General features: G+C 36.6%; 1 long non-coding RNA gene across 1 annotated transcript; it reads right to left on the minus strand.

The window, feature by feature from the left end:
• Positions 1–15: 15 nt before the first annotated feature.
• On the minus strand, positions 16–23,071 carry LOC131702110 (uncharacterized). The gene is made up of 2 exons (XR_009309283.1): positions 22,527–23,071; positions 16–2,493 (listed from the first exon to the last, which is right to left on the minus strand). It is a non-coding gene; the product is annotated as an uncharacterized LOC131702110 (long non-coding RNA).
• Positions 23,072–24,983: the final 1,912 nt, after the last annotated feature.

The following is a 24,983-nucleotide window of genomic DNA, read 5'->3' on the forward strand; positions in this document are numbered from 1 at the left end:
TGTTCTGGCTGCTGAGTCATTAGGATCCTTTTTAAGAGTTGACAAAACAAAGTTGTCGGAACAATCAGATTCTAGAAACCAGACAAGCATTGATGGGCTGAATATTCTTATTTAAAAAAAAAAGAAAGAGCAAGAGAGGACATTGAAAAACACCCAAGGAAAAGAAAATCGTGAGAACCAGCTGGAGGGAAGTTGTGTAAACCATGAGGCAACTGTTTCCAATCGGGGAGGCTGTCGCTGATTACAGCAATGCTGCAGTGGGTGGAAGGTGGGTTACTTTGGAAAGTGAACTGCAGTTTAGTTGCTCTAGCTACACGCCGACTGCTCCTTGTGATCGCTATGATTCAGATGTAAATAGAGGCTGATATTGCTTGAGCTGCATTGCAACTGTGCTGTCAGGTTTAGAGATTTTGGAAGGAGTAGGAGCTGGAGGCAGATTGATTTGGCACTCAATACTGTGTATAAACAAAACAAATCTTTGTTTTAACTGTACACAATTGACAAAAAAAACCCAGTTACTGAGAAATTCAAGACTGTTTCCTTTCTTTGGAAGCCATATCCAAGATCAAATTGATTTGATAGAAGCATCTCTCAAACCCACTCCAATGTATGACAGATTTCATTTATAAATTATTACGCAGACACAATTCAAATAATACAGCCTTGGGTCTTGCAATTATCAAACAAACTATTGAATACACTTTCTATACTTTTACTTACTGTATAAATGGCTGCTAACATTGAAACAACAAAGGTCAAGATTTGTAATGTGATCAGTTGTATCAAAGTAATGCATTGTATTGATAATAATAACATCTTTATAAAGCGCTTTTTCAGAAGTAGGCTGTGAATTGTGCATTGTATGCAGAGTCACTTACAATAGGACATTGATTTAACATCTCATCCACAGTAGAGTGGAGCACAAGGAGGTTAAGTGACTTGCTCAGGGTCACAAAGTGAGTCAGTGGCAAAAGTGGGATTTGAACCAGTGACCTGGTTACAAGCGCCTGACTTTAATCTCTGGACCGCACTGCCTCCTTATGATATGGCTAGCCTTTACACTTGCTTGCAAAATAGAGTCATAAAGGACCCACAGTAAACTACAGCTTTAAACTTCTCCACAACAGTATCTCGGACCTGCCTGGTGTGTTCCTTGTTCTTCATGATGCTCTCTGCGCTTTAAACGGACCTCTGAGACTATCACAGTGCAGGTGCATTTATACGGAGACTTGATTACACTTGATTCTATTTATCATCATTAGTCATTTAGGTCAACATTGGATCATTCAGAGATCCTCACTGAACTTCTGGAGAGAGTTTGCTGCACTGAAAGTAAAGGGGCTGAATAATTTTGCATGCCCAATTTTTCAGTTTTTTATTTGTTAAAAAAGTTTGAAATATCCAATAAATTTCATTCCACTTCATGATTGTGTCCCACTTGTTGTTGATTCTTCACAAAAAATTACAGTTTCATATCTTTATGTTTGAAGCCTGAAATGTGGCAAAAGGTCGCAAAGTTCAAGGGGGCCGAATACTTTCGCAAGGCACTGTATACAGTATATAAAATATATATTACCATATTCCTATATAGTGTATAGACTGTAATTTTTGCCACTTTTTATGTGGCACATAAACACATTCACAATTAACACAAATGCTGTAAAACAAACACGTTATTAAAACATACACCAGAGGCCTCTTTTGTCCCCGTAAAAGCTTACAAAACAAGAATAGTAAGAGTAAACCACAGAAAACCATTCAACACTGGTTAGAGCTGGGGCTGTGTTTTATTTTTCATAAACATGAAAAGTTTACATTAGCGGGGTGGTTAAGTCCAAAGGGGGTCCTGTGTGGAGAGGTATGTGTTTCGTATGAGGAATATTTCTGTTTGTGTGTATGAGAGTGCGTGTGTGAATGTGTAAACTAATTAAAGATGTTGATGTCGTCCTGTTTTTGTACAGAACTTTACCCACACAAATATGCTGCAGTATACCACAGTAAAAAATAACAAAGTGTAGTAAGGCCATAATAAAAGCACTGGCATAATAATAAAGCACAGATAAGTACTATAGTAAAGAGAGGTAAATGTAAGGTATAAGCATTGGAAATTACATAAGTATTGTCAAGAATATAGAATACACTGTAGTGCAGGCTACAGGGTCCTTTTTAGAAACAAGTGAAATAAGATAGGGTGGCACGGTGGCGTAGTGGTTAGCGCTGCTGCTTCACAGCGCCAGGGTCCTGGGTTCGAATCCGGCCTAGGGTACTGTCTGTGTGGAGTTTGCATGTTCTCCCTGTGTTCACTTGGGTTTTCTCTGGGTACTCCGGTTTCCTCCCACAGTCCAAAGACATGCTGTCCAGGTTGATTGGTCACTCTAAATTGCCCTCTGTGTAAGTGTGTGTGGTGCCCTGCGATGGACTGGCGTCCCGTCCAGGGTGTAGTCTCGCCTTGTGCCCTGTGTTTGCTGGGTTAGGCTCCGGCACACCACGACCCTGTAAAGGAGTAAGCAGTTAATGATATTGGATGGATGAAATAAGATAGTGAAAGAGCAAAGCAAATTTCTAGAACACTAATTACATTCCTTCCTGCAACTAAGCAGTTTTGCATTGCTAGTTTTATACAGCTATTGACAGACTATGATATGCCTAGACTTTGCACTTGCTTGCAAAATAGTCATAATACCAGCCTCTATAAATCATTAAATAACTGGTTGAACTTCCACCCAAGTCAACTCTCAGAACTAGACAACACTCCTGAGTCTACCTCTAGGACCAAATACAGAGACTGTATGTGAAACAGGCCTGCAACATTCAATACTGTAGCATGGGGCAGCAGTGTGGAGTAGTGGTTAGGGCTCTGGACTCTTGACCGGAGGGTTGTGGGTTCAATCCCCAGTGGGGGACACTGCTGTTGTACCCTTGAGCAAGGTACTTTACCTAGATTGCTCCAGTAAAAACCCAACTGTATAAATGGGTAATTGTATGTAAAAATAATGTGATATCTGTATAATGTGAAATAATGTATAATGTGATATCTTGTAACAACTGTAAGTCGCCCTGCATAAGGGTGTCTGCTAAGAAATAAATAATAATAATAATAATAATAATGTGCATGAAGACGACAGCATAGCCTAAAGCAACCTGTCATTTCTAGATCCACCCCTCCTACTATCCACTGGACTTGCCTGACCTAAGCACCATTTTACTAGTTCTTGAACTACCATTATGTCTTTGTAGATACAAATTGTCTTAATCCTAACTTGTTACTTCTTTTCTCATATTGTATTCTAGTAGTAGTTGCACTTACTGTAAACTATACTGTTTTTAAATACTGTTTTTGCAGTGTAACCTTGTATTGCTCTGTAACACCTGTAAGTTGCCTTGGATAAAGGTGTCTGCCAAATAAGCTAATAATAATAATAATAATAATAATAATAATAATAATAATAATAATAATAATAATAATAGGAAATCTGCACACTAGTTCATGAATAAGGTAATTTTGAATAAGGTAATTTTGGCAACACATGCCACATGGAAAGCTTACATATGAGCACAGAGGGGTTTTTTATTGAACTATGAAATCATAAGGAAACTTTGACTTGTGCAACATTCAACATTTTAAAAATACTTTGAAAAACACAAAGCAGCTCCACCACAATAACTTATTCATTCATTTTAACCCACATGAATCACATAATACCGTACTTATATATTGTGTAATAATAGTACTGTAAGTAGTAAAAAAAAACAAAAAACTTACAGATGCATTAATAAATAATAATAATAATATCCAGTTTCCCTCTTTAACTCCTCCCTGTCCACTGGTATCTGCCCTGCCTCTTTTAAATCAGCTACCATCATTCCTCTGTTAAAAAAACCCACTCTTGACCCTGCCCTCCCTGCCAACTACCGCCCAATCTCTCTCCTTCCATATTTTTCAAAACTCCTTGAGCGTCTAGTTCATGTACGCCTATCACAATACATATCCGCCAACTCCCTCTACCCCCGATTCCAATCTGGTTTCCGTCCTTCCCATTCTACGGAGACTGCCTTCCCACTGTCCAGAATCATCTGGCCAACTCCACCCACGCTGGCCTCTCTTCAATTCTTATTCTCCTTGATCATTCCTCTGCCTTTGACACAGTCGATCATTCCATCCTCCTTTCCAACTTCGGCATTTCTGGAACACCCCTTAGCTGGCTGCACTCATACCTATCTCCCCCACCCCCACCATTTAATTTCCTCCCCTGTCCCTCATTCCACTTAACTCTGCTCGCAACCTTGGCGTCATCTTTGACGCGTCCCTTTCCCTTGCTGATCATATCTCGGCCACTACACGAACCTGCTGATTCCACTTATTTAACATCCGCAAAATATGCCCCTCCATCTCTTTCTCTGCCACTAAACTCCTGGTTCATGCTCTCATCTTCACCTGCCTTGATTACTGCAATTCCCTCCTCCTTGGCCTTCCCTCTTACGCCTTCACACCATTACAGCAAATTCAAAACGCCTCTGCCCGTATCATATTCAACCTCCCCCGCTCCTCTCATACCTCCCCTCTTCTCCTCCAGCTACACTGGCTCCCTGTTTACTATCGCTGTTTATTTAAATTCCTTACTCTAGTTTACAAATCCCTCCATGGTCTCGCGCCACCCTATCTGGCTGCACTTATCACTTACTATGTTCCCTCCCGTCCCTTACGCTCTCAAACTCTGTTGTCCCTCTCAGTCTCTGTTGTCCCTCTCGGTCCCACCCTCGCCCTGTGCCCAATCCCGTTTCCGTTCCTTTTCCCTCCTGGCTCCCCTTCATTGGAATAAACTCCCACTCATTATAAAACAGTCTCCTACACTACACAGTTTTCGCTCCTCCCTTAAAACACATCTTTTCACCCTAGCTCATCCCACTGCGTGCCCTAGCCCCTAACCCCTGGTCAGGACCCTGCCTGTTTGCCCAGCCCTGCCCTAGCCTCTGTTCTCACTGTAGCAACACACTCTACTTCCTCACCCTTGCCCAATAAACATACCTTCTTCCTTCAGCCATTTTTTCCTGATTGTACCATTTAGTTTAAAAATTGTTAAGCACCTTGGTTAAAGGCACTATATAAATATATATATTAATAAATAAATAAATAAATAAATAAATACATTGGCTGAGTAGTGTACTGTATAGCTAAAACTAGCTTTTGATTAGAGAGCTCTTTGCCTCTGCTAATCAAGTAACATTAGAAACAACGTTGGTTCTAAAATAACAAAATACTCAATCAATAATTAAGATCCTTTGTACACATGGTAAATCAACACACAACTGATTAAGCAGATTGTGAATCCTGATTCTTTCTCTTCTCCTGGTGAAATCAGAATCAACAATCATGCTGATCACAGCCAGTAATGAGGCAGCTGCTGATGGATGTTTTGCAATGCCTTGAATGCAGCTGCAAACAGCTAGTATAGCTACAGACCAGTGACCTCTGGCTATAGACCTCTGACTATCACAACTGTCCCACAGGAGCAGAGGGTTGCCCTTAGTGACTATGGAACACACGCTGAAGGTATTAGTGTGCTTTCAAAATAACCTTATTTTCTCAACACAAGTAAACATCAGGGTTTGTAAAATGAGAGGTGAGTGCGCATGAATCTTTAACCGCAATTGCCTCAACTAAAGTTTACTTACAACATTCTAGCGCCACCTGCTGCATGTGGTCCAAACTGACACTTGTTTTTATTTTAAGTCAAAATAGTTTTCCGTTCACTTTCACTGATCACCTTCTCTGCTGGTTTTGGACATTCATAAGTATTTACCCTCCAAACACACACACACAGACACACACACACATACATATTTCTGCACACAATAATATCGTACTTGAGTGTTTCAGTTCAGTAGTTTTTCACTTCTGGAGGTCTGATTTATTTAATTAAAGATGAACATTTTTTAATTGATAACAGTTTAGTGCTCGCAATTGTTGTCAAAATCACAAAACCACCACACAATTCAATGGATCGTTTATAGCAGGTTCACATTTTTAGTCCAACTGCTGTAGACTGTACATACAACTTTCTTTGTACTGTACTTATATTAAAAACAAAAAAAAAGATTGACAACGAAGTTGTTAGATTCATTGAAACACCTTGAAGTTTTATTGTGTCTTCTCATAATAAGATCATTCTGGTCTGATAAAAGAGAAAAGAGGACACAGTACAACACGAATTAAGAAACGTCATTTTCTAATGTTAATTCAGACTTTGTAATCAGGAGTCAGGAACCCTCACGCAGCTATGTTGTAATTGTACTCAAATTAGTACATTTTGGAAAGAGCTGTGTAACTTTATTAGAACTAAAACAGACATCAAAGTTAAACTGAAAGACTTTGAGCTCATATGTAATACTACTCACAGGGAGTTTTAATGTATTTCACATCTTTTAATTTTAATGGCAAAGTATTATATTCATAAATAAAAATTCTCTTAAAAAAATACCCCAAACGTTGCATGTTTTATGCAAGAATGTTCACATTATATGGAATCCCCGGTCTTAGAAAAACATATAAAACTTAAACAAACAGTTATTTATTATGATGTTATTTTTTTTCTAAAGACCCCTAGTACAGTATTTGTGTGTTGTATGTATTTTTGTTTTCGTGCTCATTGTATTGTAATTATTTGTGATAACTGTAATTTGTTAATGTTGCCATTTCCTGGTGTGTTTTGTATTATTAATCAATCTTTCAATAAATAATAATAATAATAATAATAATAATAATAATAATAATAATAATAATAATAATAAACAGATCGTCACCAGGACGCATGTTTATCTGCGACTGTCTGCAAAATCTTGGCAAACCGACTACAAATCAAACTTGACACACATCTACTGTACATAACAACCCTTCTCCTGCGGGGCGGCGCGCCTCCACTAAGTTACCTCAAAACAACAACTGGGCATGCGCGCCAAGGGTCTTTCACAGACAACATCAGCCCGTTTTTAAATAGTAATATTTACCACTTACAACATGTCAAACATAATTGTCCTACATAAGTTAACTAAATGTGTGTAAATGGTAGTAAACTTGAACTAACAAAAGCTAAAAAAAAAAAAAAAAGTTGTCCTGTCTGCTAAGGCCTCAGAGAGGAGAGACCGCCGCCCCCGCCGCTGGCACAGGAAGTTGGTGTTGCTATTTGGAGAGCTGGGGGAGAGAAGCTGAGCTGAATTTTAATTTCAGGTAAGAATTGTTAGCAATTAACATGAAAAAAAAGGAAGGGAACAGGGAGAGACAGCTAGCAGCAGGCTGTGGAGTTTATATCTGAAAAGAAGCAAACAAAAGGGAAATGCTCATTGACAGAGTCATTTGTATGGGAGTCGCCGGTAGCAGGCCTTGCTTTAACTTGGTTCAGTTGGTAATATGACCATGTACTTGAATGTGGCGGATGGGTGCCCTGAATAGAAATTACTGGAATTTCACCAAAAAGAAATGCAGCTGAGATTGAAGGCCCGTTACATATGGAATTCTGGGTTAATCAGACCTAGTTCGAATCTATTGAAATTAATAGCTCTTATAAACAATTATTTTGTAGAATACATATGTAATTTAACTACTAAGGATACTGAGTGACACTGTAGGAAAAAAACAAAAAAACATGCTCTGAAACCAATAACAAAGTTTTGTGCAAGCATGGTTGATATAAGATTTTAAGTTTGTACGAGAGTCGTAGGAGTTGAAGAAAACCGGCTTTGTCAAGATGTGTGCAATAAGAATGACTCTACGTTCTGTTTAAGCTTGGTATGATGAGTATGTAGTTTTACTGAAACGAAAGGAATGACCGGACAGCTTAAGAGTTATCAGTATTGTGATTGTTTATAAAGATAGGAAGAAACATCTGGTGCCTGTTTTAATATTAAACGTCAATGAGCGTGTTATATGAAAACTATTTTTCATTACAGTGTTCTTTCCCTCAGCCAGCGATTTATTATTTTAAACAAACGTATCTGATTGTAATTAAATACCTGTACTGTTTTAGTGAAATACAAAACAATAAATATGTTGTTGAGATGGGGTCTTTTTTTCTTCTGCTCTTCAGTTCTCTATTTTAGAAACCACTGTTTATCAACTGTATGGATGTCTGTTTTTTTGTTGCTGATGCTAAATGCAGTATTGATCTGTCAGTTTTCTGTTGCAATGACCCCTTCCGAGTAAGCCAAGCCTTGCTGACAGGAATAGTTGATCAGGGCATAGTGTGTTAAACGGGTGATGGTAATATGAAAGGGTAGCAGTATTTTACTTTTCCAAACCATATTTGCATTTTATCATATAAGTCCAACCCCCCTCCTTTAGTCCCCTTTTAGTTTATGCATGGGCAAAGTGAAGTTAGATGGAATTGTAATATGCACAAACTGCAAATGATTGCAATGTGAGACCTACTTGACTGGTCACATCTACTCTAGAGGCTGTACTCCATCTATGATTCTTAATGACATCCTATCAAATCTGAGTGGTCTTGAGTGTGATTCTTGAGTCACAATACAAGGAATTCCCAGGTACATGCTCCAGTCATATTAGAGCTTACTGCACTGTAAACTGCACAAGCAGATGGAATACTAGCCGTTAAAATAGAAACCTCATGCCATGACACCATGAAACATTGGAAGGCTGGAGAGATGAAAAGTTATTGTTGTCTAAGTTTTTTTTTCATTTATTGATAGACACAAGCATTACTGCTCTGCATAATTAGCACAATGTTAGAATTAACAAGTCTGTTAAAATTGCATGTTTTCATGGTTATTTGTCATATCACCTGACTGTATAAACCAGTCTTGTATGTACTTAAGTCATATGTGGGCTTGCTGCTGCTTCCCTCAGGGCAAGACGGGACCCTGCTTTCTTTCTTATTTTTCAGCGAGTATGACCTATTTCCATTCCAGGGACTGTCCTAAGCTGCTTTTTCATATATATTTTTTTATTTCACATACAATTCACCCTCCCCCAAAAATGCAGAAAACCACATTTTCTAAAATCATTTATGGACCCCCTCTCTAACAGTTTAGTGGCCTGATTTTAAGAGTTTGAGAATCAACTGGCCTGTTTCTTATGTTGAATTAAAGTATGTTTAGTGTAAAAACACTTGCATAAAGATTGGTGACCATGATGTATGAGCAGCACAAAAGCAGCGCAGTAGTGATTACCCCAGAGCGGCTGATAACGTCTGATAAGAGATCTAATGTCAGAAAATGTAGTTTCTTCAGCCATACTAAAATGATGAATTGAGCACCTCACCAAATAACAATGCTTTTGGTTTGTTTTGAGTTAATCTACAGAATGAGAGATGTCAAATATTTTGTGTGAGCACATTTTTATTTCTTCTTTTTTGTACCTGGGGCTGACACAATGTTCACCACAATGTGGCACAACACTACCATTCTTTTATTATGGTGCCAAATGATTAAGCCTAATTCACAGCCTACTTTTATTGATTTGTGAAATAATTTGAAAACCAATTAATATTTAAAATGTTAAGTGAGTATTTATAAAACAACGCAGAACATTTTGCTGGACATACCATATATTTATTCAGCAGGGTTGAAAGATCACCCTATCGCAGTGACTCACTTTACAACTTGATTAATAACTTGCATTATTAATCAAGAGGGCAGAATGTGTTTTCTTTACAGGCTGCAAGTTCCCCGTGCTGCTGTCAAGTTTAGATCAGCATTTAATTAATTGTAGAGCAGATTGTGCCTTGCCAGCCGAGGTACCTTTTTCTGCTCAGTTTGTGAGTCCGAACCCCTGGGATGGTTGCCTCTGCCTGTCCCATATGGTAAGCCTGGAGGAGTAAATTCCACCCACAAAGAAAAGCTACTTTGCATTATCGGGAGTGCTGTGGTCTTGTGCATAGCAGATTTTGAAATGCTAGGAGGCTTTAAAACAGACTACCAAGGGCCATGATTTTGGTGAATACATTTTAACCAAATCAATTCATAAAATCAGACCCTAAGCATCAATCATTCATCGTTTGTAATGGGCTTTTGGTAATGTCAACCCTTGAACGCAAGTAACGATGGGAATAGTTCTGCAACGATTATTTAAATTCATCGATTAGCCATGAATTTTGCCATCATCGATAAATATTCTTAGTGATTCATCGACCCCCATCGCAGATAGAGCGTAGAGCATAGAGCGTGCTTAAGCCTAGTTCACACAACCACAATGTGGGTGATTGTTTAACAAACAGTGAGCACACAGAAGCAATAAGTGATGTGAGTCCCTCCCCCCCCCCAATATACGCACACACACACACACACACACACACACGCAGAGTAAATGTGGAGAAGCCAATTACAGAAGTGTCTAGATATTCCCAGAGCTGAAAGAGCTAGAAAAAGAAAAAAATATAAAGATAGTGAATGCAGAGACAGTAGGTTTAGTGTTCATTTATTTATTTAAGGCAAAGGTTTCCCGTAAGTTACAGTATAAACAGAGGTATGGGCTGTCATAACTAGGGCTACACTCCCCATGGCTTTTTTCATATACACACTTTTTTTCCTATTTATTACACTAGGATCAAAACCTCTTCCTTCTCCATCAGGTTATTTTTTCCCCCTACACTCCCTCTCCTTCAAACATGCATAAGAAAATCGCTTGCAGTGTGTGCCGCCTGCTTTCAGTTTGTAAACAAAAAGTCAGTCTGCTGCAGTAATGGCAAATTCTGCCTCCCTATAAAAGTATACTAACAAACGTTATTAATACGTGTCAAAACAACAAAACAACCAGCACTATTGGTGTGTCTATATGAGACAAAATGAGTTAAAATTAGGGCTGTCAATTAATTGCAGTTAACGTCTGCGATTAACGCGTAAATGTTTTTAGAGATTAATTATTTTAACGTGTGTTAATCGCATTGCTGTGTCTTGAGCCTTTCTGCACACCGTACTTCAATCCCGGCTGCGGCAGCATTGTATTGAGTGTCTGAGTGCAGTTATTGTTAAAATAGAAAGTTAGTCACTGAACCGCTTAATGGAGCAAAGCACTAAAAATGGATGGGATTTTTTTTTCGACGGGCTCACTGGACAGAAAGTCGCTTACTTGTCTACTGTCAAAGTGAGTTCCAGTATCAAACACGAGCACATCTAGTCTGCTGCGTGCTTAACACGCCTTCATCTCTCAAAATACACTAGCAGCTCTTGCTACAGACAATAACAAGAACAAATTAAACCCACCAGTTTCGACAGAAATGCAGGATCGCTGCAATCCCATATCAAGCTAAGTATGATCATGATAATAAATTAGTTAGGCTAACTTTGCTCCTTTTTTTTTTGCGCGTAGTATGTAAAGCCTAACAATTGCGCATAGTATGTACCGCACATTTTATTGTGTTGGTTGTATTTGTAATTTCTAAATTATTGCCCCTGGTACATTTTGGTGGTGGTCTCAATGGGTAAATTTCCTGGTTAAATAAATACATTTTAAACAATTTTATTTACAGTTAAGGATAATAAAAACAATAGCATCAGTAATAAAACTAATTTAAATTCAATGGATGTAGTAATTGTAACAATTTAATATGCGATTAAAACCGAGATTAACTAAGATAAAAAATTTTAAATCGTGAGATAATCGCGGTTAATTTTTTTAATCGCTTGACTTCCCTAGTTAAAATGTATTCAAATAATTTGGGGGGCTTTCAATACAATTACAAACAGTAATTGAGTTGCAGTGTAAATAAGTAAACAAGGAGTACACGTGAAGAGTCTAACCCCAGAACGGGTTGATATGATGGTGTTCTTGCACTCAAATACTGTAGACTAGCAAAAATGCAACTGTGTATTACCACGTGACTGACTTGAAGAGACCAAATATAATTAATATCTTTAGTTTCCTCTACAAATAATTATTTAAAAGTGCTATTAAGATTTGAAAACAAAACAGGTTATTTGTTTGAAGTACATCCCACAGTGTAATACTGTTGAAAAGTTAGACCATTTTTGTTTTGTTTTAAAGTAATTTTTTTTCCCCATGTCATTCCATTGTTAGAAAAAAAAAAATCAAAAAGCAATAATTAACATATATAGTTGTTTTTTTGTTTTATGACGTGGTCAACTTAAAAATAAGTAGTTTGTATTATTATTATTATTATTATTATTATTATTATTATTATTATTATTATTATTAGCAGATGCCCTTATCCAGGGCTACTTACAATTGTTACAAGATATCACATTATTTTTACATACAATTGCCCATTTATACAGTTGGGTTTTTACTGGAGCAATCTAGGTAAAATACCTTGCTCAATGGTACAGCAGCAGTGTCCCACACCTGGGATTGAACCCACGACTCTCCGGTCAAGAGTCCAGAGCCCTAACCACTACTCCACACTGCTGCCCTTGTAAAGTTATAAACTTCGTTTTTTTTTTTTTCAGAAGGATACTACGCTGAGTATTCTTTATTTAATAATTTATTTTAGATACTTAAGAAATTGTAAGTATTTCTTGTTGCTGAAATAGCAAAGCAAAAATCATCTCGAGACATATATTGTACTGGGTACATAAACATCTGTTAAAATGGTTCAACATGCTAACATTTGATTGATGTGTTGGTATTTATTCGATTAATCGAAGCAACCATCGATAGATTAAACGATTAAACGTTTCATGCAGCACTAGATGGGAAGAAAGGGTAATCAAATTCAGCACTTGTAAGTGTTATTTTGTACGCGAGCACCTCATGTGAACCATGCCACGCTCTTCCCTGTTGGTTACTGTTCTTGCCGAGTTTCATTGCTCTACTGCACAAACATGTCTGCAGAAGTACATTTCTCTTGATTTGTTTAGTACTCATTTTTACAGATTCACCAATTGAAAGTAGTGACACATTTTTAGTTTCTAGCAGTGAATCGTAGGTTTCATTAATAGCTATTAATTGTTGAAGAAATTGCTGTTATTTTCGTTATCTTTTTGTTGAAGAACTACTGTAGGCTTACTGTATCTGATTAGCTCTGGTTATCTTTGTCTGGACTTGGCTGTACTATACCTGTCAAGTGATTGCTACCAAGAGTTAAATCTTTAGCCCATGACTAACGGCAATTATTTGGACATTGCTAATCAATTTTAAATCGACCCAAGTTAGAAGAATGCTGGATCGTGGACAATACATGTTGTCGGATATATCCCACCCTATATTTCTGATGATCTGCATACTATGAGAACCACTCTATTTTTATTTGAACCCCCAATTCATTTGTATTTGTTTAAATGTTTATTATTATTATTATTATTATTATTATTATTATTATTATTATTATTATTATTATGGCATTCGTGTGTTAATTGTATTGAGCTTGACAGTATGGTATAACTGGTGCCTGATTGAAAGCTATTTCATGGAAAGTGCTTGTCTGGTTTTGATGGTTATGGCATTTGAGGTACTTTTCTACAAGGATGAAGGTCATGGTGACTTACCTTTTCATGGCAATTTCATGGTAAAAAATAATTGAAACTTTAAATTTCCTTTTGCTTTAGGCAGTGGTGGCCAATACAAGTATTGAGATCTATTTTGGTGGATCTCAGTGGGCTCCGCGATCCACCAGCAATAAAGTGAACAAGAGTACAATAAAGTAAAACCCTTTTGATCAATTGGGATTATCTGGCTTTAAACTAGTGGTGACCAATACGTTAAGGTAGCAATGAAAAAAATTAAATAAAACAGAATCCAAACATATCAGCATTTTCAAGTTTAGGAACGTACAAAAATACTTTTTTTCATCCTTTCTTAAGAAAAAGAAAGTTCTGAAAGCTGCTGTGTATTTTGTGACATTTTTGTCCAATAAAAATCACCCCATAAAAGTAACAATGAACATTTGAATGGATTAAAATTAAAGAAACATCTTAGTCAAGTAAACAAATGTGTCCTGTTTTTGTTTTCTGCAAAAACTAAACAAGGTGGCATAAAAAAAGCGCAATTGCCTAAAGTTAAGTGTGAACTTTTGCATGCTTTGGTTTTGACTGTTTTTCCAGCTCAGGCTCAAAAGATGTTGAAGCACAACAAAGCTTTCAGCGCTTTTTCAATTGGAGGTCAGTCAGTGCTGAAAACGTAGTCGCCCACAGGCATGTGGAACCAAAACAACGGCAAATTCCAGCTCCCACCTTTCGTTAATGTTAGGTTTGGCGCAGCCTTTACCTTCTTTGAAACAGCTGGGATATTTTCATCCAAATCAGAACTACTGGAAGGCACAGAAGGCTCTCCCCCATCTTTTTAAACTCGCACCACAAAGCGATCCATTGAAACCACCAAACACAAACTTACAACTGTACACTACGAACCAACGCCTTGAGGAAGCTTGTTGCTCGGTTTACTAAGGTATGGAAGCCAGAGTACAGTTATTAGCGCCATATACTGTTTGGAATTAATGTCATTTTTCTTTGTATGTTGTATTGTAAGGAATTATATATTTTAAATATGTAATCAACCCTGTTAAAACTATGCTATGCTTATGTGTTGATGATTAATTCAGATTTGCGCCAAGATCCACCAAAAATCTCTCGAGTTCCATGTATTGGCCTCCATTGCTATGATCGATGCACATAAGTATTGTCTCCTTCATGAAAACAAACTTGCATTTTTTCCATAATATTTCACCTTTTACATAAAGTAACTCGTGCTAAACAGGGTTTTCCATTAGTTTTCTGCAATAACAGCACACTATTGAAATACCTGAAAAACAATAACCCACGACAGGGTGTGCGGTAATGGTGCCAGTTCTGTAAAGCACTGCTGTCTAACACCAAAAAAGGTAATTTACTTTATTGTACTGCTCAACATAATGTTTTTCATATGCTTACTTAAATGACAATTAAATAAAAAGTCACATTTTTTGGATGTTACAGTACTTGCCTACTCTAGTTTCTGTATACTGTTTTTAGAAAAGGTTTTGGCCCTATCTACAGTACCTAGCCTATTTTTTCCCACACCGTTGCCAGAAACACACCATTTATTTTGTTTGGCCTCATGTATCTCCTTAACCAAAGGACAGTTGGTTAACATTTAAAATGATTAAAGCAGTCCTTTACTGGATAATGGTACTATACACAGGGGTGCGTAAGTCATGTCACCCGACACTCGGGATAACAAGATTTGTGTTAGGAACAATAAGTTTTACCGGTATACTTTGCCCATCAGACAAGTACTTTTTTTTCTTCTTTTGTCACAATGTTCTGTTGCTATAAAAAAACTCCTGTAGATTTTAATTGAGTCACGCTGCTATATATATATATATATATATATATATATATATTTTTTTAATGTTTTTAAATGCGTAACTCTAAATTTCAAAGCAAACATCTAGCTCTTTTCTTGAGCACTAAACTAAAACACAAAACAGGAACCTAAGCTATGTAACAGGACAGCTAAGCTGTTTACCTGTTCAAACGAAAAAACAACACAAAACACACTGTTTTTAAGCAAATCACACCAAAAAGGCTTTACACTACCATTTCTGTTATAATTACGGCTGTACAAGCACAGTTGGGCTTCTACACACATCAGCAGCCCAGAACAAACTGAGATAGTGTAATTACTAATAAAACAATTAACAATTTAAGGCTGTGCCCTTCTGGGAGATGTAGTCCTCTTCACACGGGACTACACTATCTCACTATATATATATATATATATATATATAATCTCCTTTTAATTCACAAATCCTCAGTCACACACAGTAACAAACGTATTTAAAATTAATGCAACAATACTATTATATTGCCTTTGTCTACAGTAGGAGCCCAGTAAAGTTTGACCACCAGCTCTAGGAAGAATATTTAACATAATAAAAATTACAAAAACCATGAAACTATTTTGTATGTAACGGTTTAGCAATTTATTATTATATTTTTAAAGCTACTTAATGTCGGCAGTAGGTTTGTAAAGCTATAGATTGTCTTTTATTATTATTTTTAATAATAGAGAGACCGACAGCGCAACGCCCACAAAACAATATTTTTTATGACCATATAGGAAACCAAAACGTATGAAACAAGCGTCATCGCCGTTCTTCTGTGTAATGTAGTTTAGAAACCAATCCTTTAACCTTCAGCTCCGTGAACATTCAATCTGTTTGAGGTTTGACTGACAATGTGACTTTCGGCTTGTGTATCAGGGCAAACCTCCACCGAAAGTATTCTGTATTATACTTTTCACTCTATGATGAAATATACCCAACGATTACCTAGTTTGAATGTAAAACATATGTTTTAAAATGTACTGAAATTAATTTTTCTTTAGAAATGTCTCAGTAAGTGTAATTTAGTGATCTCCTACCTACAAACGAAAAATATCAGTGGTAGCCACAACTCACAGGATCAGAAAGCATTTTATAAATACTGTGTCTGGTTTTCATTTTACACCAAATTGTTTGTCGGGTGCGTAATTTGAAATAGTTCACCATCAGATAGATGTGCCAACTCAACAACATCTTCTGGGGGAAAAAAAAAAAAATATATATTTTTTTTTTTTTGGGGGGGGGGGGGGGGTTGTTAAGCATACTTGCACCTCATAATAAAAGGTATCTCTATTGGCCTGATGCGTGAAGTCGGATGTAGTTTGAATATCTTTAGTTTAATTTTTATTTTTGTTTTGCCGTGTGTCATGCACTAAATCATTAGTTATATTCTATTTGTGTGCGTGTGTTTTGTGGGCAAGTAGATTTTACACCACTAGACTGTTTTAACAGATAATTTGCAGTGTACTGTAAATTGTCTGAAATACATCCAATTTTGCTTCAACAGACATGTGCAGTATGTTGACTACATGTGAATGTGAAAGCACTGCACTCTTGCAGCTACAGTAGCATGATCAGATCCTTGCTATCTTGGTCAGGGATCAAGCCCATGATATTCCAGGCCAAATGCTCTTCCCCCTTTAGCTTAAAACTTGTTTATGGTAAAATAATAATAATAATAATAATTATGTGTATTACCACGTGACTGACTTGAAGAGACCAAATATAATTAATATCTTTAGTTTCCTCTACAAATAATTATTTAAAAGTGCTATTAAGATTTGAAAACAAAACAGGTTATTTGTTTGAAGTACATCCCACAGTGTAATACTGTTGAAAAGTTAGACCATTTTTGTTTTGTTTTAAAGTAATTTTTTTTCCCCATGTCATTCCATTGTTAGAAAAAAAAAAATCAAAAAGCAATAATTAACATATATAGTTGTTTTTTTGTTTTATGACGTGGTCAACTTAAAAATAAGTAGTTTGTATTATTATTATTATTATTATTATTATTATTATTATTATTATTATTATTATTAGCAGATGCCCTTATCCAGGGCTACTTACAATTGTTACAAGATATCACATTATTTTTACATACAATTGCCCATTTATACAGTTGGGTTTTTACTGGAGCAATCTAGGTAAAATACCTTGCTCAATGGTACAGCAGCAGTGTCCCACACCTGGGATTGAACCCACGACTCTCCGGTCAAGAGTCCAGAGCCCTAACCACTACTCCACACTGCTGCCCTTGTAAAGTTATAAACTTCGTTTTTTTTTTTTTCAGAAGGATACTACGCTGAGTATTCTTTATTTAATAATTTATTTTAGATACTTAAGAAATTGTAAGTATTTCTTGTTGCTGAAATAGCAAAGCAAAAATCATCTCGAGACATATATTGTACTGGGTACATAAACATCTGTTAAAATGGTTCAACATGCTAACATTTGATTGATGTGTTGGTATTTATTCGATTAATCGAAGCAACCATCGATAGATTAAACGATTAAACGTTTCATGCAGCACTAGATGGGAAGAAAGGGTAATCAAATTCAGCACTTGTAAGTGTTATTTTGTACGCGAGCACCTCATGTGAACCATGCCACGCTCTTCCCTGTTGGTTACTGTTCTTGCCGAGTTTCATTGCTCTACTGCACAAACATGTCTGCAGAAGTACATTTCTCTTGATTTGTTTAGTACTCATTTTTACAGATTCACCAATTGAAAGTAGTGACACATTTTTAGTTTCTAGCAGTGAATCGTAGGTTTCATTAATAGCTATTAATTGTTGAAGAAATTGCTGTTATTTTCGTTATCTTTTTGTTGAAGAACTACTGTAGGCTTACTGTATCTGATTAGCTCTGGTTATCTTTGTCTGGACTTGGCTGTACTATACCTGTCAAGTGATTGCTACCAAGAGTTAAATCTTTAGCCCATGACTAACGGCAATTATTTGGACATTGCTAATCAATTTTAAATCGACCCAAGTTAGAAGAATGCTGGATCGTGGACAATACATGTTGTCGGATATATCCCACCCTATATTTCTGATGATCTGCATACTATGAGAACCACTCTATTTTTATTTGAACCCCCAATTCATTTGTATTTGTTTAAATGTTTATTATTATTATTATTATTATTATTATTATTATTATTATTATTATTATGGCATTCGTGTGTTAATTGTATTGAGCTTGACAGTATGGTATAACTGGTGCCTGATTGAAAGCTATTTCATGGAAAGTGCTTGTCTGGTTTTGATGGTTATGGCATTTGAGGTACTTTTCTACAAGGATGAAGGTCATGGTGACTTACCTTTTCATGGCAATTTCATGGTAAAAAATAATTGAAACTTTAAATTTCCTTTTGCTTTAGGCAGTGGTGGCCAATACAAGTATTGAGATCTATTTTGGTGGATCTCAGTGGGCTCCGCGATCCACCAGCAATAAAGTGAACAAGAGTACAATAAAGTAAAACCCTTTTGATCAATTGGGATTATCTGGCTTTAAACTAGTGGTGACCAATACGTTAAGGTAGCAATGAAAAAAATTAAATAAAACAGAATCCAAACATATCAGCATTTTCAAGTTTAGGAACGTACAAAAATACTTTTTTTCATCCTTTCTTAAGAAAAAGAAAGTTCTGAAAGCTGCTGTGTATTTTGTGACATTTTTGTCCAATAAAAATCACCCCATAAAAGTAACAATGAACATTTGAATGGATTAAAATTAAAGAAACATCTTAGTCAAGTAAACAAATGTGTCCTGTTTTTGTTTTCTGCAAAAACTAAACAAGGTGGCATAAAAAAAGCGCAATTGCCTAAAGTTAAGTGTGAACTTTTGCATGCTTTGGTTTTGACTGTTTTTCCAGCTCAGGCTCAAAAGATGTTGAAGCACAACAAAGCTTTCAGCGCTTTTTCAATTGGAGGTCAGTCAGTGCTGAAAACGTAGTCGCCCACAGGCATGTGGAACCAAAACAACGGCAAATTCCAGCTCCCACCTTTCGTTAATGTTAGGTTTGGCGCAGCCTTTACCTTCTTTGAAACAGCTGGGATATTTTCATCCAAATCAGAACTACTGGAAGGCACAGAAGGCTCTCCCCCATCTTTTTAAACTCGCACCACAAAGCGATCCATTGAAACCACCAAACACAAACTTACAACTGTACACTACGAACCAACGCCTTGAGGAAGCTTGTTGCTCGGTTTACTAAGGTATGGAAGCCAGAGTACAGTTATTAGCGCCATATACTGTTTGGAATTAATGTCATTTTTCTTTGTATGTTGTATTGTAAGGAATTATATATTTTAAATATGTAATCAACCCTGTTAAAACTATGCTATGCTTATGTGTTGATGATTAATTCAGATTTGCGCCAAGATCCACCAAAAATCTCTCGAGTTCCATGTATTGGCCTCCATTGCTATGATCGATGCACATAAGTATTGTCTCCTTCATGAAAACAAACTTGCATTTTTTCCATAATATTTCACCTTTTACATAAAGTAACTCGTGCTAAACAGGGTTTTCCATTAGTTTTCTGCAATAACAGCACACTATTGAAATACCTGAAAAACAATAACCCACGACAGGGTGTGCGGTAATGGTGCCAGTTCTGTAAAGCACTGCTGTCTAACACCAAAAAAGGTAATTTACTTTATTGTACTGCTCAACATAATGTTTTTCATATGCTTACTTAAATGACAATTAAATAAAAAGTCACATTTTTTGGATGTTACAGTACTTGCCTACTCTAGTTTCTGTATACTGTTTTTAGAAAAGGTTTTGGCCCTATCTACAGTACCTAGCCTATTTTTTCCCACACCGTTGCCAGAAACACACCATTTATTTTGTTTGGCCTCATGTATCTCCTTAACCAAAGGACAGTTGGTTAACATTTAAAATGATTAAAGCAGTCCTTTACTGGATAATGGTACTATACACAGGGGTGCGTAAGTCATGTCACCCGACACTCGGGATAACAAGATTTGTGTTAGGAACAATAAGTTTTACCGGTATACTTTGCCCATCAGACAAGTACTTTTTTTTCTTCTTTTGTCACAATGTTCTGTTGCTATAAAAAAACTCCTGTAGATTTTAATTGAGTCACGCTGCTATATATATATATATATATATATATATATTTTTTTTTTTAATGTTTTTAAATGCGTAACTCTAAATTTCAAAGCAAACATCTAGCTCTTTTCTTGAGCACTAAACTAAAACACAAAACAGGAACCTAAGCTATGTAACAGGACAGCTAAGCTGTTTACCTGTTCAAACGAAAAAACAACACAAAACACACTGTTTTTAAGCAAATCACACCAAAAAGGCTTTACACTACCATTTCTGTTATAATTACGGCTGTACAAGCACAGTTGGGCTTCTACACACATCAGCAGCCCAGAACAAACTGAGATAGTGTAATTACTAATAAAACAATTAACAATTTAAGGCTGTGCCCTTCTGGGAGATGTAGTCCTCTTCACACGGGACTACACTATCTCACTATATATATATATATATATATAATCTCCTTTTAATTCACAAATCCTCAGTCACACACAGTAACAAACGTATTTAAAATTAATGCAACAATACTATTATATTGCCTTTGTCTACAGTAGGAGCCCAGTAAAGTTTGACCACCAGCTCTAGGAAGAATATTTAACATAATAAAAATTACAAAAACCATGAAACTATTTTGTATGTAACGGTTTAGCAATTTATTATTATATTTTTAAAGCTACTTAATGTCGGCAGTAGGTTTGTAAAGCTATAGATTGTCTTTTATTATTATTTTTAATAATAGAGAGACCGACAGCGCAACGCCCACAAAACAATATTTTTTATGACCATATAGGAAACCAAAACGTATGAAACAAGCGTCATCGCCGTTCTTCTGTGTAATGTAGTTTAGAAACCAATCCTTTAACCTTCAGCTCCGTGAACATTCAATCTGTTTGAGGTTTGACTGACAATGTGACTTTCGGCTTGTGTATCAGGGCAAACCTCCACCGAAAGTATTCTGTATTATACTTTTCACTCTATGATGAAATATACCCAACGATTACCTAGTTTGAATGTAAAACATATGTTTTAAAATGTACTGAAATTAATTTTTCTTTAGAAATGTCTCAGTAAGTGTAATTTAGTGATCTCCTACCTACAAACGAAAAATATCAGTGGTAGCCACAACTCACAGGATCAGAAAGCATTTTATAAATACTGTGTCTGGTTTTCATTTTACACCAAATTGTTTGTCGGGTGCGTAATTTGAAATAGTTCACCATCAGATAGATGTGCCAACTCAACAACATCTTCTGGGGGAAAAAAAAAAATATATATATATTTTTTTTTTTGGGGGGGGGGGGGGGGTTGTTAAGCATACTTGCACCTCATAATAAAAGGTATCTCTATTGGCCTGATGCGTGAAGTCGGATGTAGTTTGAATATCTTTAGTTTAATTTTTATTTTTGTTTTGCCGTGTGTCATGCACTAAATCATTAGTTATATTCTATTTGTGTGCGTGTGTTTTGTGGGCAAGTAGATTTTACACCACTAGACTGTTTTAACAGATAATTTGCAGTGTACTGTAAATTGTCTGAAATACATCCAATTTTGCTTCAACAGACATGTGCAGTATGTTGACTACATGTGAATGTGAAAGCACTGCACTCTTGCAGCTACAGTAGCATGATCAGATCCTTGCTATCTTGGTCAGGGATCAAGCCCATGATATTCCAGGCCAAATGCTCTTCCCCCTTTAGCTTAAAACTTGTTTATGGTAAAATAATAATAATAATAATAATTAGCCTATATTTTGATTAAATTTAAACTACTTATTCAAAAATTGTGCCATTAATGTGTAGTAAACATCTCAAATAAGGCAAGCGGTGCAGGTACATCTAGAAATGCCCAGGTATGGCGGCAATTGCTGGTATGCAAAGGAGTTAAAGTACAATACATCAATGGAAGTTGCAGAGTTAAGCACGGAAAAGGAAGACAATAGGTAGGACACAAATCTGTGCCTTAAACCTCTACTAAAGCACCTAAGATGAAGCTTAAAAGGCAGGTTAATTTACTGTACCAAGCAACTAGCCCTCCAAGGGATCATGCCTAATTAGGAATGATAAAAAGCTGCCTAAATACGTTTGCATTCAATTAATGAAATGAAAATTACCCTACGAGTCTGATTCAGCAAGGCTTTCAATTAGCCTGAAAATGATTATTCAACTGAAATTGACTAACCTCACTCGGCTTCCAGACTGTTCCCTTGGATACAGCATTCACACCAGCAGCCCCGCTTGTTGTCATGGCTACCTAGTTGCATTTTGCTATTAATTATTAAAGCAAAAAAAAAAAAAAAAAAGGTTCTGCCTTTAGTCTTAATGTAGTGCATGGCTGTTGCTGGGAGGAGTTTCATTCCTGAGTAGTTTTCAGAATCCAGGCTGGATGGGAGAAGCTACATTTTTCTGCGATTTCCTTTTTTTTTTTTTTTTTTTTAATATACTAATGTATACTCTAAATCCGCCCAGACATATCTTACAGTCAGAGCAGAGGCTGCACTTCTCTCCTGTGCTGCTGATGCTGTGACATGGTGCTGGTTTTGAAAGAGCTGGCTTCTGCCTCTGTTTGAATCCGTGTGGTCCTAGCACTAGATTGCTGGTTCCTGCTCCAATTTTTCTTACATGCCAATGGCAGCTGGGAAGCTGACTCAGATGTTTCCTCTGTACAGTGATAAGGTTGTGTGAAAGAAATAAAATGATTACTATTTTCAGTGTTCCTGAACTCTCACCGCCAGGAGCCTTACGCTCTCTTGTGTGTCTCTCATTCCTGTCCTCTCCAAAGTTTAAGGTCAAGCTTTGCAGCACGCAGTACAATAGGAGCTCAGCAGAAATTCAATGTTAACTTCTGTGTTTTGCCTGCCAGAGGTGCAGAATTAATGCTATAGGGTGCTGACCTCCAAGAATTAATTGTTTGTTCTGTTTCTTTCCATTCAGAATGCTAATGTATTTAAAAAAAAAAAAAGATTAAAAAGACTGTCAATCGAGTGTGGGTATGGAATGACCCTTTAAAGGATTGGGATTTGAGTACCCTGTGAGGATTGAAACAGTATCTTGAAGGTTTTAGAAAATAGATCACTGCAACCTAGTTGAGTTCTGGTTGGGCTTTACAGTAAGGCAATATCTTCAGAACGGCTAACTACCCCAGATTTGAACTTTGTTACAAGGACAAGTTATTCAATGTGTTGTGAATGTAGGTCATGGTGACCTACTTTTTTATTGTGCTACTGACACCTGAGATATTTAAGACTAGTTTGTATGGGGGAATAGCTCAGCCACATTAAATGAAACTGTGTGGTCATGGTGACATTTGCTGCCAATGCCATTACTCTCATAGCCTACTTTTTAAATATTTATTTATTTATTATTTATTTATTTATTTAGCGAGGCGGTTAATTGATCAGGGTGGTTATGTGACGGTCGGATATGCGACGTTACACTGTATTGCATTTACTGTATGCGCTTTACTTTTCTTTTGTGACTTACAGGCTCTCTCTGCTCTGTCACCTGATACTGAAAGCAAATCACTTGATATTAGTGTGACTTTGCTGTAGTCCAACACTGTACAGGAACAGTAGTGGTAGTAAGTAAGTGGTAAAACTATGAGAAACTACATCAAGTAGACAAACGTTTCTGATTAAACATTTTGGAATAATACTGTAGATGACTTCTCAGTTGGTGCTGTAGCTTATTCCTCAGTAGAGTATATCCAAATAACTGCTACAACATGCAGCTGCATTTCTGTTCAGGATGGACCAACACTGTAAAGGCTGCCACACACCAGACGCAATGCAATTTTTCATCGACAAGATACTTTGGCAGCGACAGGACCATACACACCAGAAGCGACACAGAGGCGATGCGACAGGTTTCAAAACTGCCAGATCTATAAAACTATTCAAAATTGCTATCAAAATTGAGATCTCCTCATCTGATTCTGATGAAATTGGTATTAGGGATGGGAATTTGGAATAGTTTCCTATTCGAATACACAGGGGCCAACATTTTCGTGTATTTGAATACCCGAAATAAAGAATAAAAGGCAAATGCATATGTGTACTACAGCAGACAGCATAAAAAGTGTAAGCCACTAAAGTTTAAGTTCACTCTTCGGAGGAGCCGGCCGGGTTCACGAAGTGTACAAACAATGTCCAAGACGAGATTTCGTTGTTCAAGTTACTTGGTTTATTCAATAACTTGTGAATATCTGGTAGTACTTTTAATGGTCAGTGCAAATGCTGACGTTACTCCATCCATTTACAGGAAGTCAACATTACAGGTTTTACATTGTATTAAAGTCCACAGAGTTAAACTACTTCCATGCTGTTTTCTCAGTCATTGTGGTGTTCTGTTTAGCATTTAGTATGTCTTTATTTTCATCATAAAGCTAAATTAGTGTTCTAATTTCAATGCTAGTAAAGTTATGCTTCCTTTTTAGCACTTGCCATTTGGTTACAAATTTAGTTTAGTTACAGTGCTCCCGGAAGCTTTTCATGACTGCCTAGCAACAGTGGCTGTGCGCAGTCATTACAGGGGAACTCAAGCAGGGGATTTGTTAACATTAGCTGAAAACAAGGCAACAATTTCAAACAGAATACATTTACTGTAGAACTTTGCTATTACAAGCATTACATGATTAATT

This window comes from Acipenser ruthenus, chromosome 2, assembly GCF_902713425.1.
Source record: "Acipenser ruthenus chromosome 2, fAciRut3.2 maternal haplotype, whole genome shotgun sequence".
In the NCBI taxonomy this organism is placed as follows: Eukaryota; Metazoa; Chordata; class Actinopteri; order Acipenseriformes; family Acipenseridae; genus Acipenser; species Acipenser ruthenus.